The 12,227-nt window shown below is 48.5% G+C and overlaps 1 long non-coding RNA gene across 1 annotated transcript; it reads right to left on the bottom strand.

The window, feature by feature from the left end:
• Positions 1-5,130: 5,130 nt before the first annotated feature.
• LOC148221183 (uncharacterized) lies at positions 5,131-10,344 on the bottom strand. The gene is made up of 3 exons (XR_015808509.1): positions 10,248-10,344; positions 9,376-9,562; positions 5,131-5,343 (listed from the first exon to the last, which is right to left on the bottom strand). It is a non-coding gene; the product is annotated as an uncharacterized LOC148221183 (long non-coding RNA).
• Positions 10,345-12,227: the final 1,883 nt, after the last annotated feature.

The raw sequence follows: 12,227 nt of genomic DNA, 5'->3' as shown, positions 1-12,227 counted from the left end.
GGTCTTAATTTCGGGGGAAATGGTGGTGTGGTAAAAAAAAAAATAAAAAAAAAATAAAAATATCAAGTATAAAGCACTTTTCTGGCTGGTGGTTTTCCTGGTTTTTGGTGTAAGTCGTGTGAAACAATGAAGGAAATGTGGATTTTTTTGGAGGAATAAAAGTCACCCAGGTCAGGATCTTTACACCCAAAAGTTACCTTGGCTCCAGAGGAGAAAAACTTTGGGGGTTAAGGAGCATTTTCACCAAATAAATGATTTTAAAAATAAAAGCAGGCTGGAGATATTCAGTCTCCCTTCTGAGGAAGAACTTTGTCAGTGGGGAGTTCAATTCTGCTCTTTGAAAAAAACAAAACAATAAAACAAAACAAAATAAATTCAAACGAAACAAAAAAAAAAACCCAAAACCCACCCAGTTTTCCTCTGCCTCTCGCTGCAGGCCTCAGGACCGATGGCTTTTCTTCAAACAGCTCAGAAAAAAAAAAAAAAATGCACAAAAAAATCCCCAAAATCCTCTCTCTGCTCCGGGCCACCGCTCACCCACGGCTTCAAGCCCAGAATTCTCCCAGGAAATCCCAAATTCGGCCGATTTGCAGGTCCGGGGGGTTCAGGGGAGCTCCTGACCCCAAAGGGATCCAGAGGGGGATCCAAGGGTTCCCCAGGGGGCTCCATCCCCATGGGGGTCCCATGGGGGTCCCAGGGCAGCCCCAGCCCTGCTCCTGCTGCTCCCTTTGATCCCAGCCCTGGCTCTGGAAGGGTCAGGAGAGGCTTGGACTAATTAACAGCAGCCTAATTAACAGCAGCCTAATTAACAGCGACCTTGTGGGATGCCAGGGAAAAGGCAGAGCTGGGAGTGGAGTGAGCAGGGAAGGCAGCTCTGCCAGGAGACCATTCCCAGCCCTGTCCCCATTCCCATCCTATTCCTGTCCCCATTCCTATTCCCAGCCCCATCCCAATCCCATTTGAATTCCTGTCCCCAATCCCAACCCTGTTCCCAATTCTATTCCCCATTCCTGTCCCCATTCCCAATCCTGTTCTCATTCCTATTCCCAGCCCCATCCCATTCCCAGTCCTGTCCCCATTTCCAATCCCATTTCTGTCCCCATTCCTATTCCCATCCCAATCCCATTTAAATTCCTGTCCCCAGTCCTATTCCTGTCCCCAGTCCTATTTCCATCTCATTCCTGTTCCCATCCCTATTCCCAATCCCATTCCCCAATCCAATCCCATTCCCATTCCCCAATCCCATTCCTGTCCCCATTCCCCATTCCTGTCCCCAATTCTATTCCCAATCCCATTCCTGTCCCCATTCCCCATTCCTGTCCCCATTCCCCATTCCTGTCCCCATTCCCCATTCCTGTCCCCATTCCCAACCCTGTCCCCATTCCATCCTGGGCTTTTCCTTCCATGGGGAAAAAAACAGCCAGGAAAGACCCAAAATTAACAAAATTTTCCCTGGAGGAGAAGAGAGGCCTCAAACCCAGCTTAGGCTCAGCTCAAGGAGCTGCCACAAACTGCCCAGGAAGGGTTTAACATCTTAATGAGTGGGAAAATGCTTGTAATTAATTATTATTGTTATTAATTACGTGCTGGCAGCAGAACCTTCAGAGTAATTGAGTTTTTTGCTGCCCTGGGCAGAGTGAGAAATGAAGAGAAAGGAGGAGTCATTTAGGGGATTTAATTTGGGGTGATTTGTTTTAGCTTGGCCTGAACATAGAATTTGATTTTAAATAATAGAAATTTAATTTTTAAAGGGCATTTTAATTAATTTTCAGTTATCGTATTTATTCAAGCTCCTAAAATGTTGTTCAGAAAAGGAAAAAGCTCAGCCTGTAACTTTACCATTAATGAAATCAAATATTTGCAGATGATTCATTATCTGCCCAAATTAATAAATTTATGAATTTTCCCAGTCTGGATTCAGGAATTTTTGCCATTTCTCCTGTGCAAGCAGGTGAAACTTTGAGCAATAAATAAAGCAAATGAAGGTAGAGAAAAAAATCCAATCTCTTCATTTTGGGGAGCTCCAGGTAGCACATGGAGGTGGGAAAATCCTCTGGGAAAATGGGATGAGATCCACGTTCATTCAAATCATTGGAACCATGGAAATAACCAGGGGAGGGGGGCTTAAAATTCCTTAAAATGTTAAATTTCAACATTTCCATTTTAATGCTCAGCAAGCTCGTGGGTCTTTCTCTGGGGAGGAATTGGGAAATCAGGAATTGGGAAATTAGGAATTGAAGTATCAGGGACTGGGATATTGGGAATTGGGATATCAGGAGTTGGGATATTGGGAATTGAGGTATCAGGGACTGGGAAATCAGGAATTGGGATATCAGGAATTGGGATTGTCCAGAGAAGTGAAATTTGGGGTGGCCCAGTTGTGGATTTTTGGTGCCTGAAGGAGCCACAAGAAACACGGGGAGAGACTTGGGACAAGGGATGGAGCACACAGGGAATGTTCCAGGGCCAGAGAGGGGCTTTAGGTGGGATATTGGGATGGAATTCCTGGCTGGGATGGAATTCCTGGCTGCCCCTGGATCCCTGGAATGTCCAAGGTTGGAGAAGAGAAGCTCCAGAGAAACCTTGGAGCTGTTTCCAGAACCTAAAAGAGCTCCAGGAGATCTGGAGAAGATTTGGGATGAGGGATGGAGGGACAGGACACAGGGAATGGATTTAAACTGGAAAATGGGGATCTCTGTGGGATATTGGGATGGAATTCCTGGCTGGGATGGAATTCCTGGAATGTCTCTGCCATGGCAGGGTGGGATGAGATGAGATTTTTTTTGTTCCCTTCCAACCCAAACCATTCCGGGATTCTTTCATCTCCCAAGTCTGCCAAGAGCTGGGAATTTGGGTGCCAGCCCTGATTCCTTCACCTCTTTCCTTCATTTCTGCATCAAAGCTGAGCTGGTTCAGCCCCATCAGGGCTTGTCAGGAGCCCCTTGAACTTTTCCATTCCTGCTTTTATTAAAAGTGTCACCTCAAAACCGCCTTGGCTAAAATTAGCCCGTGGTGCTTTCTTCCAGGATGACACAAGCGCTGTCAGGGCAGCAGCAGCAGCTCTGAACCGTGATGTCATCTCAGAAAAAATCGGGGAAAATTTAAAAAAAACCCACAACAACAACAACAAAAAAGCAAATTCGGGCTCTGGTGCTGCAATCCTCGCAGAGAGCATCAGGGAATGTGGGATGGGCGCTGCTCCCCCTGCTCAGACAGCAGGGAAGGGAGGGATTGATGGGGAAATTCATGGGAATGGGGTAAAAGGAGCCGAGGGGGGCACGGGGTGAGCACAGGCTGCACCTGCCCTGCCCAGAATTTCCAGAACCGGAGATCCACACGAGGAGGCACCGAGAGAAGTCAGGAACCAACGCAGACAAAACTTTCCTCAGGGAATTTATTCCCCAGCCTGAACTCCTTCCCCACACACAGCCAGCAGGGTGCTGGCCCCGAGTCACGCTGGGTTTTGTTTTTTTTTTTTTTTTTCTCCTCCTCCCCTGGCATGGAATCAATAATTGAGCTTGGAGCAGCTTCCTGCCTCACCTCCGGCTCGGTCCAGTGACCTCTGCTTGCCAAAATCCCATTCCAAAGGTCCTGTGTGCACACGAGGGCTCCTGAGAGCTTCCCACGGCAGGGAATTCAGTGGATGATCCCGAGGATGGGAGTGATCCCAATTCCTGACAGCGGGGAGCACCAGGCAGGGGCTGTCAGGAGTTGGGATAATTAATAAGATAATAATTAATCAACTGCTGGGATGATCCACACTAATCCGTTCCTGCACCTGGTGCGGATGCCCTGAAAATTAAAAAAAAAAAAAAAATCCTGAATGCAAAAAACATCCCAAGGGATCCCTGTGGCAGCCTCAGATCCTCTGGGAATCTCTTCCAGCACCTCACTGCCCTCCCATTCCTGTCCCATTCCCATTCCTGTTTGAATTCCCAATCCCATTCCTGTTTGAATTCCCATTCCCATTCCTGTCCCAATTCCCAATCCCATTCCTGTCCCAATTCCCAATCCCATTCCTGTCCAAATTCCCATTCCTGTCCCATTCCCAATCCCATTCCTATCCCCATTCCCAATCCCATTCCTGTTTGAATTCCCAATCCCATTCCTGTCCAAATTCCCATTCCTGTCCCAGTTCCCAATCCCATTCTTGTCCCAATTTCCTATCCCATTCCCAATTCCCAATCCCATTCCTGTCCCCATTCCCAATCCCATTCCCAATTTCCAATCCCATTCCAGTCCCCATTCCCAATCCCGGGAGCAATTCCTGCCTCTGCATCCCCTGGGATGAAATCCCGTGCCCATCCCAAACCTTTGGGTTTAATCAGGACCAGCTCAGACCCCTGGGCTGGAGAATTCCCTAAATCCTCCCTGCGATCCCCAGGGCTGGAGAAACTCCCGGATTTCACACACACGCGTGGGGGGAATGCGGGATTTGGGGTGGGCACCGAGGTGCCACCGGGCACGGCCGATCCCAGGAACCCAAAAAGGGCTCCCGGCCCCGGGGGAACATTTCCAGCTCCCGAGCTTGTGACCACGGTTGCAAAATTCCTTTTGTTTTCTAGGAATTCGACTCCACCAAGGAGGGAAACCACAGGGAAATTGTTTCAGTGTGTGCTCTGGATTTGGGAGAGCAGGGATGATGTATCACACACGGCTCCGCGGCCAAGAGCTTTAAAAAAACACCCTCAGCTTTAAAGCCGGGGACTTTTTCCCTCTTTGGCTTGGCAGGGGCTGAGCCCAGGCAAGGGGAGATCAAAGCCAGGCGAGGCTGCTGCGAGAAATCAAGCCCTGGACATTTATTAAGATTTTATTCATTAAAAAAAAAAAAAAAATTTAAAAAAAAAAAATAAAATTTAAAAGCCGCGCTCCGAGTGCAGTGGGATTTCGCAGTGGAACTTTTGACACGGGAGCTGCCTGATTTAGAAGGAAAATCGCCTCTTTCTCCTGCCGGCAGAAAGGCGATCCCTCCATTTCCCGCGAAATTCCAAGCAGGGACACAAACACCTTTCCTGCCTCCCTCAGGTGGGCTGGAGGCACATCCAGCCTTGGGCTCCGGGGTGTCACCCCCCGGCAGATGTGACCCCTCCCCGCCACATCTGTCAGCCCCACCTCACTCCCTCTGCCCTCGGTTGAATTTCAGAGTTTTCCCTTTTTTTTTAATTTTTTTTTTTTTTTAATTTTTTTTTTTCCGCGGTTCTTTTCTCCCCTTTGTGCGATCTGCAGCGCTGGAGTTTAATTTGGCAAAGGGCTTGGAGCAGATGGAGAGCCCTGGCCCGGCTCCCCAGATCCCAGGAACTCCTGCTCGGTGCCACGGGCAGGATTTCCAGTCACTGCATCTGCCTAAAAAATAAAATAAAAATAAAATAAAACTAAATAAAATAAAATAAAATAAAATAAAATAAAATAAAATAAAATAAAATAAAATAAAATAAAATAAAATAAAAATAAAATAAAAACATTTCAGATAGAGGAGCTGGAATTTTCTATAGGACAAGTGGCCACGTGAGCACCCTCCCCCCGTGGAAGGTGAGAATTCAAGGGGAAACAAGAGAGTAATTCAGGGAAAGTTGGAATATTGAAATCCCTCCCCACAGCTCCATTTGGAGAAGCCCCAGGATGTGAATCCACCCCGGATTCTCCTGAAGGTGAGAGCTCTGCACTTGCCTTCCAAGCACACTCATTCAAATATCAACATTTTCATTTTCCTATAGTTAATTATTTCAAAAACATCTTCTAAGTCTTTGCAATGCCCTCCTTACAATGAATTAAGTTTTGAATTTGCATCAAGAAGAAGCTTGCAAATTTAAGCCTCACAAATTTACTGCCAGTACTTCAGCTTCCCTTTAAACCGATTTGTAATCAATTTCCAATTTATATTTTTCAAATGATCAACGAAATGCTTCGTGAACACAAATCAGGGACCATGATTTCAACTATAAAATTTAATTCAATACAAAATTCCCTTTATATATATACACATATATATATATATATGTATAAATTCAAGCTATGAGCAGGCACAGCCTGGAGCCATTCCTCATGGAAAAAAATCCTTTTTTTTTTTTTTTTTGTCTCCCAGATGAGCTGGGGATGCCCTGGAATGGAATTCCCAAAGAAGTTGTGGCTGCTGCCCCATCCCTGGAAATGTCCCCAACCAGGCTGGAGTAACACAGTAAAAAAATGTCCAGGTGCTGCTGGGAACATTTGCAGACCCCAAATGGGATGAGTTTTCCACAGGGATAAGGACAGGGCCATCAAAACTGGAAAACAGCTCCAAAAGGGATCAAAGGCTGCAGAAAATGCCTGGTCTGAGGGAGCCACTTCATCCAAATTAATTAAAGTCTGAGGGATGACTTAATTGCCAGGCATGGTGTTACTGAACAAGGAGAATTTGAGATAGAAAAAAATCCCTTTATCATTGAGGGGAAAAAAAAAAAGATTGGCATCAGCTGGATGCCAAATCCAAGGATTCCAAGTGAGAAATGAGGAGGGAAGTTTTAACCTGGTTTGGGGAAGGTGCCCGTGGGATGGGAGCAGCTTTGAGGGCATTTCCAACCTAAACCAGGCTGGGATTTGCAGCCCAGGAAATGCTGGATTGGTGGCCCGGGCACGCCTGGGTGTCCTGCAGGAGGAGAAGCTCTGGGCAGAGGGGAGGGAATGGGCTCAGCACCAGGAAAAACGGGTGAAATTGCGTTTGTAATCCCTGGGATGTGTGAGGTCACTCTCCATGATGTCAGGTCCCCTCTGTGAGGCTGTGTCACCACGCAGGTGTCCCCACACCTGCTCCCCTATCCAGGGGATGCCTCCCAGTCCATCCCAATCCTCCCCACTTGGAAACAACAACCACAGCGCTGCCAATTCCACCTAAAAATATCCCATGACCCATTTCCCCCGAGATTCCTGCTCTGAGCCTCCTTCCCGGGCCATTCCTGCCCAAATCTCAACTCCAGCTTCACCACCCAGCTCCCCACGGCCACTCCTGGTGCCCAAATAGCTCCTGGAAAATCTCCTTTATCCAGGGAAGGCTCCAGGGAGCTCCACATTCATTCCCAGGATAATTTCCTTTTGGGGTGTTTTAATCCACACTCTCTGAACGTCCCTGGGTGAGGCAGGGTCGCTCCAGACCCTCAGGAATATCCAGGGAATCTCCTCAATCCAACACTTCCTACAATGGGACAACTCTCTCCTCTTTTTCCACTCCGGAATTTTCTTTTTTTTCCCCCTTTTCTCCTTTTTTTCCCCCCTTCCCGGTGTCCCACGTTTCCATCCCCGCAGGATTTGTGCCTCTCCCGGTGTGTTCAGGTTTCCTGGTGCTGCTCACAGGAGACATGAGTTCATCCAGGCTCCCTCCTTCTAATCATTCCCAGGCATGGAAAAAACCCCCTCACACCCCCGAGGAGAACATAAACATGGACGGGATGTGCACAGCTTATGGAGACGGGACTATGGGAAACACATGGTTCCAGTTTAATAAAACTCTTACATTTCCAGGGCCTTTTTTTTGTTTTTTTTTTTTTTCTCTTTTTGCCTTTTTTTTCCCCCCCATTTTATGGCTTGTTACAGAGCTGGGAATAGCAAGGCTTGTTTTGTTGTTCTTGCTGTGTTTTATGAGGACAATGCCTTGTCCAGAGCTCCAGACATCAGATTTTTTTTTTTTTTTTTTTTGGGGAGGGGGAAGATAAAGCTTCCGGCAAAAACTCTTGGCTCCCACCCAGATCTCCCTTAACTCCTTCTGGGAATGCTCAGGGTCTGACAGCCAGGGATGGGCCACAGTGGGGTGGTCAAGAAGCCCCAGATGCTCAGAAATATTTGATCTAATCTTGTTCCTTAACCGATTTCAGCCCCTCAGTTGGATTTTTCCACGCTCTCTTTGTGTTTGGTTTTTTTTTTTTTTTCAGAGGGATTTTGGGGTGCAGGGAAGGAGTTTGCCTGGCTGGGGCAGAGGAAAGGGATGTGGGGCATCAAGGCACATTTGGATCATAAATCACAGGATGCCAGGATGGTTTGGGTGGGAAGGACTTTGAGGATTATCCAGTCCCACCCTAAAGATTCCTGAGCATCCCTTTTCCCACTCCTTGTTCACAGCCTGGTGCTGGGTTCCAGCTGCTGGGGGGAGTGAAGGAAGGAGGAAAATTTTGGGACTGCCAGGGCTTTGGAGGGGATCACAAGTTCCTCCCTCACAGCAAAGGCTGGATCCACTTTTCCAGCCACTCATTTGTGGGTGTGCATTGCCCAGGGAAAGGAATCAAACCAGACACAAAGTCAGTGCAAGCCCAGGCTCCCAATAATTCCCAGAGGGAGGATGGAACCTGGACTGACAGAGGGAGAATATCCAAGCACCTGGAAAATCCCTGGAGATTTCTGCTCACTGCCATTCCATGGAGGCAACTTCTGCAAGACCTCTGTCCCCCACCCACCAAAGGCTGTTTTTTTTTTTTTTTATTCTGTTCCTTTTTTATTCCTGTTACAGGGAAATGACTCCACTCATGTTTTCCCCATCACTACAAAGAAGAGTCCTGGAACAAACCCCAAACGCTCAGCACTGCCTGGGAAAAGGGAGAGAAATCCCACAAGGATCCCTCCTAAAGCTGCAGGAGTTGGAAAAGGACTCGGATCCCATCCCAGCTCTGCTGATTCCCTCAGGATTTTCCTGTCCTGCAGCAGCTCTGGGATGCACAGCCCTGTGCTCCCATCCCCTGGCTCTCCCCTCCTGTGCTGGACACCGCTGAGTTTATTTCGGTATTAATTAGAAAAATCCCATTTTCTGCCAGCTGCAGGGAGCAGCTTTGGTGGGATGAGAGGAAAGGGGATAAAACTAAGGTGAGGGGGGGGCTCTAAACCCCAAAAACCACCCGGACACCGGGGGCTGCTGTGCCACAGCAGCATCCCGAGAGAGCCAAACTGCAGGGAAATGGGGCTGCTCCCAAAGCAGGAGGCTCCTGCCCACTTCCTAGAACATTCCTGGAACTGAGGAGAGCAGAGGTGCCGCTCTCCGGAGCCGTCACGTTCCATGTGTGGAGCTGCCCCGGCGCTGAGCTCAGGGCTCTGCTCTGCTCCCAGCCCACGACTCGTTCCAAGGTTTTGGCTGCTCCTGCTCCCTGCGTGCTTGGGGGCTGAACACTGGAATCCTGCTGGGTTTTCGACAGGCAAAGAGGGATTTGGGATAAGGGATGGCATGGGATATTGGGATGGAATTCCCAGAGAAGCTGTGGCTGCCCCTGGATCCCTGGAAGTGTCCAAGGGCAGTTTTGGAGCAGCCTGGGACAGTGGAAGGTGTCCCCATGCCCATGGTACTGATGATCCTTCAGGATCCTCCCAACCCAAACCATTCCATGATAAATCGAGAATGTGAAAAATCCAGCAAATACAAACCACAGCCTGACACAGAGATTGTGAAAGGGTCACTGGGATGCCAGGAGAGGGAGCTGGGACACCCAAAGTGCTGCAGGGATCAGAGCAGCTCCAGAATTTCAGGTTCACAGGCGATAGAGCAATCAAAATCCAGTTGGGTTCAGCGACTGGCTTGGAAACCTCCCAGGAATCTCTGGTTTCAGGCAAGCTGGAAATAAAACAAACTACTCTGCTGGTATTCAGCCTCCGTGTTCAGACAAAACTCAGCAGCCAGGCAGCCTGAACTTGCTGTTTTTGCAGCAGTTTTTCACAGCCCAAGGACGCTGTGTTTCTGCTCAAAGCTGACCCCAGTTTTTGGATTCTTTATTGCCATGCAAATTATCCATCCCAGCTACCGTGCTCAGGCTCGCTCCCCGGGGGAGAGGCCGGGCTCAGGGGACGAGGACACAAACACCGAGAACCCACTGAGGAGAACAGGGAGATGGGGGCAGTGGAGCCCAGGAGCACTGGGGAAAATCCTGCCAGGAACATCCCCTGAGACCCCATCCCAAACCCCTGAGACCCATCCCAAACTCCTGAGACCCATCCCAAACTCCTGAGACCCATCCCGAACCCCTGAGACCCCATCCCGACCCCCTGCCACAGCTCCAGCCCTTCCCTGGCTCCTGTCCCTGCTCCCACAGTGCTTTCCTCAGGAGGAAGGGGACATTATCAAAATTCCCCACCTTGTTTAAGGTCCAAGCCACCCCTCCCGTCGCTGCCACTGTCCCTTCGTGTCCTCCCACAGGACTCTGGGAATGCTCCCAATCCCTCTCCTTTCCCACCCCAGAGCACTGCCCTAAATTGCTTTAATTAACCAGAGCTGTGTTTAATTCAGGAACAGCTCTCAGCACCTGCCGGAGCTGCCCCATCCAACCTCTGGGCTCCAGCTCCTCCTCCTCCTCCTCCTCCTCCTCCTCCTCCTCCTCCTCCTCCTCCTCCTCCTCCTCCTCCTCCTCCCCCCCCCCCCCCATTCCATGGGCAAAGTGACATTCCATGGGTCACTCGCCCTCCTCAGGACCTGCTCCCGGCCAGGGACAGGGACAGGGATGGTGACGTGTCCAGCCAGCCCAGACAGACGTGGAAATGGTGCTCCCAAGAGGCTCGGAGGAGACACGCCTTGAGAAAGTGTCTGAGCGAGGCTGGGGTGGGATAAATCGGGATAAATCAGGATAAATTGTGCACCTTAGCAAAAGGATGATGAAGGGAATTCTTGGCTCACACTTCAGGAGTTTTTTCCACAGTTTTTCACTGGCACCGTTAACACGTGGAAGGTGGAAAATGTGTCCAATATTTAAAACAAATCATTGTTGTTACATGGTTCTGCTCTGGAGGAGCCCTTAAATCACCTCCAGTGAGAGAGGCTTTAATTCAGATTTTTTTTTTTTTTTTTTAATCCAGCCTCCCTCATCCATGGAGAGCTCTTCTGAGTGGGGTCTGGATCCATCAGGAGGGAGAGCTCACACTGGAGGAAGTTGCTTGGAAAAAAACCCACAAGAGCTATAACAGTCCTGGAAATTCTGAAATGCAACCACCACCCACACATGCACAGATGGACACACACTGAGAACCTCCAATGCAGAGGGAAATCGGGATATTTTAGAAATAGCACTGACATTTAGAATCCCAGAATGGTTGGGGTTGGAAAGGCATTAAAGATGATCCTGTTCCACTTTCCACTGTCCCAGGTAATTCCAAGCCCTGTCCAGCCTTGGACACTTCCAGGGATGGGGCAGCCACAGCTGCTCTGGGCAACTTCCCTCGGTGTCTTCAGCAAAAAACAGGAATTTGTTTGAACTTGGTTTAAAAAAAAAAAGAAAATAAATAAAAAGGAGAGACCTAAAAACCCAAGATTTAGAGGTGGACAAAACCAATGAGACTGAAATCCACCGAGATCCTCGCACTGATGGGGAACAGATGCCACAGAGAAAAGTGCAGTCAGAGAAAAGGAAAAGGATTTTTCCCAAATGCCTCATTCCCTGCAGCTCCTGAAAGAGTTAAATCCATTCATGGACTCTTGGAATGGGTTCCACTATTCCCTCACAAAATGAGACCCAGCCTCATCCCCGTGTCCCAGTCGTGTTTTCACCTCTAAACTAACTGAAAGATGCATCAAAAACCACTCCAAAGTTATTTTCCAAGCTCTCAGCTCAGGGATGTTGAGTTTCTCCTCACTAATGATGGAAAGAAACTCCCCAGAAATTCCTGACTGGCACCACTCCAAATTCAGTCAGATCCCAGCTCGGACATTGAAGGTTGTAACCCACCCCAAAAAAAAAAAAAATCCCATCTCCAGGAGGCTCTAAATTAAACAAATTTCAGGATACCTCCTGCATGTCCCCACTGCAAGAGGAACATCTGTTTCCTATGGAGTGGGGAGATATCCTCTGATTTAATCGGGTTGGGGAGATTAGAAGGATAATGGGAGACAATTGCAAATTCTGAGTTTCCTAAAACTTCTCATTTTCCTTTCAGGAAGCCTGAAGGCAAAGGGTCGAGTGTGTGCTGCAGTAAAAGTGGGTTGAGCAAAGCTCATTAAGGATCACAGGAAAGCAGGGATAATTTACATATCTCTTATCAGCTGGAAAACTGCAGAATCCAGGCCTGTCTGACACCATCCTGAGCTTTGATCCACAAATGTCACAGCTCAGGTGTCACTGCAAGCCTTGGGTGAGGGAAGAGCCAAAGGTGGGAGACTTGTCCCAGATTCGTGCAGCTTCCAGATGGAAACAAGCACAAATTCCAGCAGGAGAAAAAAAAATCACAATTTCCAGCAGGAAACAATCACAAATTCCAGCAGGAAACAACCACAGCTTCCACATGGAAATAACCAC

The sequence above is a fragment of the Sturnus vulgaris genome, chromosome 26 (genome assembly GCF_052056855.1).
Source record: "Sturnus vulgaris isolate bStuVul1 chromosome 26, bStuVul1.hap1, whole genome shotgun sequence".
Taxonomy (NCBI): Eukaryota; Metazoa; Chordata; class Aves; order Passeriformes; family Sturnidae; genus Sturnus; species Sturnus vulgaris.
Note: the sequence above shows the minus strand (reverse complement) of the source record. Positions and strands in the feature narration are given on the sequence as shown.